Source organism: Triticum aestivum, chromosome 6B (genome assembly GCF_018294505.1).
Source record: "Triticum aestivum cultivar Chinese Spring chromosome 6B, IWGSC CS RefSeq v2.1, whole genome shotgun sequence".
NCBI lineage: Eukaryota > Viridiplantae > Streptophyta > Magnoliopsida > Poales > Poaceae > Triticum > Triticum aestivum.
This window is the reverse complement of record NC_057810.1, coordinates 467607342-467616572: the sequence shown is the minus strand read 5'-3', so window position 1 is coordinate 467616572 and position 9231 is coordinate 467607342.

The following is a 9231-nucleotide window of genomic DNA, read 5'->3' as shown; positions in this document are numbered from 1 at the left end:
AGTTTACTCCTCTGGTCATAGCATCGTAGTGCTTAGGTGAAGCCCTACGCGGATCACATCATCAACACCATCACCATGCTATCATGCTGACGGAACCCTCCCTAGATTCTCTACTAGATCAAGATTTTGAGGGACGTCATCGAGCTGAACGTGTGCTGAACACGGAGGTGCCATATGTTCGGTACATGGATCGGTTGTATCGTGAAGACGTTCGACTACATCAACCGCATTAATTAACGCTTCCGCTTTTGGTCTACGAGGGTATGTGGACACACTCTCCCCCTCTCGTTGCGATCCATCTCCTAGATAGATCTTGTGTGATCGTAGGATTTTTTTTTGAAATTGCATGCTATGTTCCCAATAGTGGCATCCGAACCAGGTCTATACATAGATGATATGCACGAGTAGAACACAAAGAGTTGTGGGCGATAATAGTCATACTGCTTACCACCAACATCTTACTTTGATTCGGCGTATTGTTGGATGAAGCGGCCTGGACTGACATTACATGACCGCGTTCATGAGACTGGTTCTACCGACGTAATTTGCACACAGGTGGCTGGCAGGTGTCTGTTTCTCCAACTTTAGTTGAATCGAGTTTGACTAGGCCGGTCCTTGCTGAAGGTTAAAATAGCACACTTGACAAAAAATCATTGTGGTTTTGATGCGTAGGTAAGAACGGTTCTTGCTAGAAGCCCGTAGCAGCCACGTAAAACTTGCAACAACAAAGTAGAGGATGTCTAACTTGTTTTTGCAGGGCTTGTTCTGATGTGATATGGTCAAAACATGATGGGATATAAAATTGTTGTATGAGATGATCATGTTTTGTAACAGTTTATCGGCAACTAGCAGGAGCCATATGGTTGTCGTTTTATTGTATGAAAGACAATCTCCATGTAATTGCTTTACTTTATCACTAAGCGGCAGCGATAGTTGTAGTAGCAATAGTTGGTGAGACGACAACGATGCTACGATGGAGATCAGGGTGTCAACCCGGTGATGATGGAGACCATGAAGGTGCTTTGGAGATGGATATCAAAGGCACAAGATGATGATGGCCATATCATGTCACATATTTTGATTGCATGTGATGTTTATCTTTTATGCATCTTATTTTGCTTAGTACGACGATAGCATTATAAGATGATCCCTCACTAAATTTCAAGGTATAAGTGTTCTCCCTGAGTATGCACCATTGCTACAGTTCGTCGTGCCGAGACACCACATGATGATCGGGTGTGATAAGCTCTACGCTCACATACAACGGGTGCAAGCCAGTTTTGCACATGCAAAATACTCAAGTTAAACTTGACGAGCCTAGCATATGCAGATATGGCCTCTGAACACTGAGACCGAAAGGTCGAACGTGAATCATATAGTAGATATGATCAACTTGGAGATGTTCACCATTAAAAACTACTACATCTCACGTGATGATCAAACATGGTTTAGTTGATATGGATCACGTGATCATTTAGATGACTAGAGGGATGTCTATCTAAGTGGGAGTTCTTTAGTAATATGATTACTTGAACTTTAATTTATCATGAACTTAGTCCTGATAGTTTTTTTTTGCATATCTATGTTGTTGTAGATCAATGGCCCGTGCTACTGTTCCCTTGAACTTTAATACATTCCTAGAGAAAGCTAAGTTGAAAGATGATGGTAGCAATTACACGGACTGGGTCCGTAACTTGAGGATTATCCTCATTGCTGCATAGAAGAATTAAGTCCTAGAAGCACCTCTAGGTGCAAGGCCTACTGCAGGAGCAGATGCTGACGTTATAAACGTCTGGCAGACTCGATCTGATGATTACTCGATAGTAGTGTGCCATGCTTTACGGCTTAGAAGCGGGAGTTCAAAGATGGTTTGAATGTCATGGAGCATATGAGATGTTCCAAGAGTTTAAGTTAATATTTCAAGCAAATGCCCGAGTTGAGAGATATGAAGTCTCCAACAAGTTCTATAGCTGCAAGATGAAGGAGAATAGTTCTGTCAGTGAACACATACTCAGAATGTCTGGGTACCACAACCACTTGACTCAACTGGGAGTTAATCTTCCTGATGATAGTGTCATTGATAGAGTTCTTCAATCACTGCCACCAAGCTACAAAAGCTTCGTGATGAACTATAGTATGCAAGAGATGAACAAGACTATTCCCGAGCTCTTCACGATGCTAAAGGCCGTGGAGGTAGAAATCAAAAAGGAGCATCAAGTGTTTATGGTCAACAAGACCACTAGTTTCAAGAAAAAGGGCAAAGGGAAGAAGGGGAACTTCAAGAAGAATAGCAAGAAAGTTGCTACTCCCAGGAAGAAGCCCAAGTCTGGACCTAAGCCTGAAACTGAGTGCTTCTACTGCAAAGGGACTGGTCACTGGAAGCGGAACAGCCCCAAGTATTTGGCGGATAAGAAGGATGGCAAAGTGAAAGGTATATTTTATATACATGTTATTGATGTGTACCTTACTAATGCTCGTAGTAGCGCCTGGGTAACTAGTACTGGTTCTGTTGCTCATATTTGCAACTTGAAACAGGGGCTACAGATTAAACGAAGATTGGCTAAGGACGAGGTGACGATGCACATCGAAAATGGTTCCAAGGTCGATGTGATCGCCGTCGGCACGCTACCTCTACATCTACCTTCGGGAATAGTTTTAGACCTGAATAATTGTTATTTGGTGCCAGCGTTGAGCATGAAAATTATATCTGGATCTTGTTTGATGTGAGACGGTTATTCATTTAAATCAAAGAATAATGGTTGTTCCATTTATATGAGTAGTAACTTTCATGGTCATGCACCCTTGTTGAGTGGTCTATTTTTGTTGAATCTTGATCATGGTGATGCACATGTTCATAATATTGAAGCCAAAAGATGCAAAGTTGATAATGATAGTGCAACTTATTTGTGGCACTGCCGTTTAGGTCATATTGGTGTAAAGCGCATGAAGAAACTCCATGCTGATGGGCTTTTGGAATCACTTGATTATGAATCACTTGGTGCTTGCGAACCATGCCACATGGGCAAGATGACTAAAACTCCGTTCTTCGGAACAATGGAATGAGCTACTGACTTATTAAAAATAATACATACCGGTGTATGCGGTACAATGAGTGTTGAGGCTCGTGGCGGGTAACATTATTTTGGGACCTTCATAGATGATTTGAGCAGATATGGGTATATCTACTTAATGAAACATAAGTCTGAAACGTTTGAAAAGTTCAAAGAATTTCAGAGTGAACTGGAAAATCATAGTAACAAGAAAATAAAGTTTCTGTGATATAATCGTGGAGGCTAATATTTGAGCTACGAGTTTGGTCTTCATTTGAAACAATGTGGAACAGTTTTGCAACTCATGCCACCTGGAACACCACAGAGTAATGGTGTATCTGAACATTGTAACCGTACTTTATTGGATATGGTGCGATCTATGATGTCACTTACTAATTTACTGCTATCGTTTTGGGGTAATGCTTTAGATATGGCTGCATTCACATTAAATAGGGCACCATCAAAATCCATTGAGACGACACCATATGAACTGTGGTTTGGCAAGAAACCCAAGTTGTCGTTTCTTAAAGTTTGGTGTTGCGATGCTCATCTGAAAAAGCTTCAACCTAATAAGCTCGAACCCAAATCGTAGAAGTGCATCTCCATAGGATATCCAAAGGAAACTATTGGGTACACCTTCTATCACAGATCCGAAGGCAAGATATTCATTGCTAAGAACGGATCCTTTCTAGAGAAGGAGTTTCTCTCAAAAGAAGTGAGTGGGAGGAAAGTAGAACTTGATGAGGTAATTGTACCTTCTCCCGAATTGGAAAGTAGTTCACAACAGAAATTAGTTCCAGTGATTCCTACACCAATTAGTGAGGAAGCCAATGAAGATGATCGTGAAACTTCAGATCAAGTTACTACCGAACCTCGTAGGTCAACCAGAGTATGATCCGCACCAGACTGGTACGGTAATCCTATTCTGGAAGTCATGTTACTAGACCTTGATGAACCTACGACTATGAGGAAGCGATGATGAGCCTAGATTCCGCAAAACGGCTTGAGGCCATGAAATCTGAGATGGGATCCATGTACGAGAAAAAAGTGTGGACTTTGGTGGACTTGCCCGATGATCGGCAAGCCATAGAAAATAAGTGGATCTTCAAGAAGAAGATTGACGCTGAAGATAATGTTACTGTCTACAAAGCTCGACTTGTTGCGAAAGGTTTTCGACAAGTTCAAGGAGTTGACTACGATGAGACCCTCTCACCCGTAGCGATGCTTAAGTCTGTCCGAATCATGTTAGCAATTGCCGCATTTTATGATTATGAAATTTGGCAAATGGATGTCAAAACTGCATTCCTTAATGGATTTCTTAAAGAAGAGTTGTACATGATGCAACAAGAAGGTTTTGTCAATCCAAAAGGTGCTGACAAAGTGTGCAAGCTCCAGCGATCCATTTATGGACTGGTGCAAGCCTCTCAGAGTTGGAATATACGCTTTGATAATGTGATCAAAGCATATGGTTTTATACAGACTTTTGGAGAATCCTGTATTTACAAGAAAGTGAGTGAGAGCTATTTAGCATTTCTAATATTATATGTGGATGACATATTGCTGATTGGAAATAATAAAGAATTCTTGGATCGCCTAAAAGGATACTTGAATAAGAATTTTTAAATGAAAGACCTTGGTGAAGCTGCTTACATACTGGGCATCAAGATCTGTAGACATAGATCAAGACGCTCAATTGGACTTTCACAAAGCACATACCTTGATAAAGTTTTGAAGAAGTTCAAAATGGATTAGTCAAACAAAGGGTTCTTGCCTGTGTTACCAGGTGTGAAGTTGAGTCAGACTCAATGCCCGACCACTGCAGAAGATAGAGAGAAAATGAAAGTCATTTCCTATGCTTCAGCCATAGGTTCTATCATGTATGCAATGTTGTGTACCAGACCTAATGTGTGCCTTGCTATAAGTATAGCAGGGAGGTACCAAAGTAATCCAGGAGTGGATCACTAGACAAGAGTCAAGAACATGCCGAAATACCTGAAGAGGACTAAGGGTATGTTTCTCGTTTATGAAGGTGACAAAGAACTTGTCGTAAATGGTTACATCGATGCAAGCTTTGACACTGATCCGGATGACTCTAAGTCGAAAACCTGATACATATTTATATTGAACGGTGGAGCTGTCAGTTGGTGCAGTTCCAAGCAGAGCGTCGTGGCGGGATCTACGTGTGAAGCGGAGTACATAGCTGCTTCGGGAGCAGCAAATGAAGGAGTCTGGATGAAGGAGTTCATATCCGATCTAGGTGTAATACCTAGTGCATCAGGTCCAATGAAAATCTTTTGTGATAATACTGGAGCAATTGCCTTGGCAAAGGAATCCAGATTTCACAAGAGAACCAAACACATCAAGAGACGCTTCAATTCCATCCACCATCAAGTCAAGGAGGTGTACATAGAGGTTTGCAAGATACATACGGATCTGAATGTTGCAGACCCATTGACTAAGCCTCTTCCACGAGGAAAACATGATAAACACCAAGACTCCATGGGTGTTAGTATCATTACTTTGTGATCTAGATTATTGACTCTAGTGCAAGTGGGAGACTGAAGGAAATATGCCCTAGAGGCAATAATAAAGTTGTTATTTATATTTCCTTATATAATGATGATTTTTATTATTCACGCTAGAATTGTATTAACCGAAAACTTAGTACATGTGTGAATACATAGACAATACATAGTGTCCCTAGTATGCCTCTACTTGACTAGCTTGTTAATCAAAGATGGTTATGTTTCCTAACCATAGACATGTGTTGTTATTTGATGAACGGGATCACATCATTAGAGAATGATGTGATGGACAAGACCCATCCGTTAGGTTAGCATTATGATCGTTATAGTTTTATTGCTACTGCTTTCTTCATGACTTATATATGTTCCTCTGACTATGAGATTATGCAACTCACGAATACCGGAGGAACACCTAGTGTGCTATCAAACATCACAACGTAACTGGGTGATTATAAAGATGCTCTACAGGTGTATCCGAAGGTGTTTGTTGGGTTGGCATAGATCAATATTAGGATTTGTCACTCCGTGTATCGATCTTTGGGCCCACTCAGTAATGTTCATTGAGGGAGTCCTGGATTAGGTGGTATCCGGACAGCCGGACTATATACTTTGTCCGGACTATTGGAGCGTGAAGATACAAGACTCAAGACTCCGTCTCGTGTCCGGATGGGACTCTCCTTTGCGTGGAAGACAAGCTTGGCGATCCGGATATTATATTTCCTTCTTTGTAACCGACTCCATGTAAACCCTAGCCCCCTCCGGTGTCTATATAAACTGGAGGGTTTAGTCCTTAGAGGGACGATCACAATCATAATCATCATAGGCTAGCTTCTAGGGTTTAGCCTCTACGATGTCATGGTAGATCAACTCTTGTAATACCCGTATCATCAATATCAATCAAGCAGGAAGTAGGGTTTTACCTCCATCGAGAGGGCCCGAACCTCTGTAAAACATTGTGTCCCTTGTCTCCTGTTACCATCAGCCTTAGACGCACAGATTGGGACCCCCTACCCGAGATCCGCTGGTTTTGACACCGACATTGGTGCTTTCATTGAGAGTTCCTCTGTGTTATCGCTGCAAGGCTTGATGGCTCCTTCAATCGTCAACAACATGGTCCGGGGCGAAACTTTTCTCCCCGGACAGATCTTCGTGTTCGGCGGCTTCGCACTGCAGGCCAATTTGTTTGGCCATCTGGAGCAGATCAACAGCTACGCCCCTGGCCACCAGGTCAGGTTCGGAAACCTAAACTACATAGCCGATATCCCCGGAGACTTCATCTTCGACGGTATCCGCGGAAAATGTTCAGAATTCCAAAATTTTGTTGCTATTTTGAAAAATATTCGAAACTTGCAAAAAGTTTCCCACTTTTCCAAAAAAATTGTTGTTTTACAAAATTGTTTGAGATTTCTAAAAATAAAATGGCATTTCAAAAAATGATCTAGATTCAAAAAATATTCCTATTTTGTGAAATTATCACTATTAAAAATAATGTTTGTGTATAAAAGATGCACATTTTCTAAAAATCTTATGAATTTTCCATACATGTTCCCGTTTTAAAAAAATGTTCACAAATTCAAATCATGTTCATGTTTTAATAAAAAAGTTGGTGTTTCCAGAAAATGTTTGTGAATTTTGTAAGATGTTCCCTTCCATATTTTGTTATCGGTTTTCCAAAAGTGTAAATAATCTTTAAAAAACTATTCAGGATTTAAAAACTGTTCATGTTTTCTAGAATGTTCAGAAACTTCATACCTTAAAATCCCCTCGATTGAAAGGATTGAAAGGAAAAGTGGATTAAATAAGTCATGGCCTTCTCTTGCGTATGATGACGTAACAAAACTCTTAAATGCCCTCGATCAATGGATGAAAAAATAGTGGATTGATTCCTTCATATGCGGCAAGACCGAGAAGCTAAATGTTCCCTTTTCATGTGCACACAGGGTTTTGCTTGCGCATTTAATTCTCACTGACTTTAAATGCATACTATTTTATCTCCCGTTGCAATGCATGGACATATGTGCTAGTTGGAAATAATACATACCGATGTATGCGGTCCAATGAGTATTGATGCTCGTGGCGGGTATCGTTATTTTCTAACCTTAACAGATGATTTGAGCAGGTATGGGTATATCTACTTAATGAAACACAAGTCTGAAACGTTTGAAAAGTTCAAAGAATTTCAGAGTGAAGTGGAAAATCATCATAACAAGAAAATAAAGTTTTTGCAATCTGATCGTGGAGGAGAATATTTGAGTTACAAGTTTGACCTTCATTTAAAACAATGTGGAATAGTTTCACAGCTCATGCCACCTGGAACACCACAGCGTAATGGTGTGTCCGAACGTCGTCACCGCACTTTATTGGATATGGTGTGATCTATGATATGTCTTACCAGTTTACCACTATCGTTTTGGGGTTATGCATTAGATACAACTGCATTCACTTTAAACAGGGCACCATCAAAATACGTTGAGACAACACCTTATGAACTGTGGTTTGGCAAGAAACCGAAGTTGTTGTTTCTTAAAGTTTGGGGCTGTGATGCTTATGTGAAAAAGTTTCAACCTAATAAGCTCGAATCCAAATCGGAGAAGTGCGTCTTCATAGGATACCCAAAGGAAACTATTGGGTACACCTTCTATCACAGATCCGAAGGCAAGATATTCGTTGCTAAGAATGGATCCTTTCTAGAGAAGGAGTTTCTCTCGAAAGAAGTGAGTGGTAGGAAAGTAGAACTTGATGAGGTAATTGTACCTTCTCCCGAATTGGAAAGTAGTTTATCACATAAATCAATTCCCGTGATTCGTACACCAATTAGAGAGGGAGTTAATGATGATGATCATGAAACTTCAAATCAAGTTGCTACCGAACCTCATAGGTCTTCCAGAGTATGGTCCGCACTAGAGTGGTATGGTAATCCTATTCTGAAAATCATGTTACTAGACCATGATGAACCTACGAACTATGAGGAAGCAATGATGAGCCCAAATTCCGCGAAATGGCTTGAGGCCATGAAATCTGAGATGGGATCCATGTATGAGAACAAAGTGTGGACTTTGGTGGACTTGCCCGATGATCGGCAAGCCATATTAAATAAATGGATCTTCAAGAGGAAGACGAACACTGATAGTAGTGTTACTATCTATGAAGCTCGACTTGTCACAAAAGGTTTTCGACAAGTTCAAGTTGTTGACTACAATGAGATTTTCTCAACTGTAGAGATGCTTAAATCCGTCTGAATCATGTTAGGAATTGCCATATTTTATGAAATCTAGTAAATGGATGTCAAAACTGCATTCCTTAAATGGATATTTCTTAAAGAAGAGTTGTAAATGATGCAACCAGAAGGTTTTGTCAATCATAAAGGTGCTAATGATACGTCTCCGTCATATCTATAATTTTTGATTGTTCGATGCCAATATTCTTCAACTTTCATATACTTTTGGCAAATTTTTATATTATTTTTGGGAAATATATTGATCCAGTACCCAGTGCCAGTTCCTGTCTGTTGCATGTTTTATGTTTCGCAGAAAACCCATATCAAATGGAGTCCAAATGGGATAAAAACGGACGGAGAATTATTTTGGAATATCTATGATTTTTGGGAAGCAAAATCAATGCGAGACGGTGCCCGAGGGGGCCAGGAGATAGGGGGC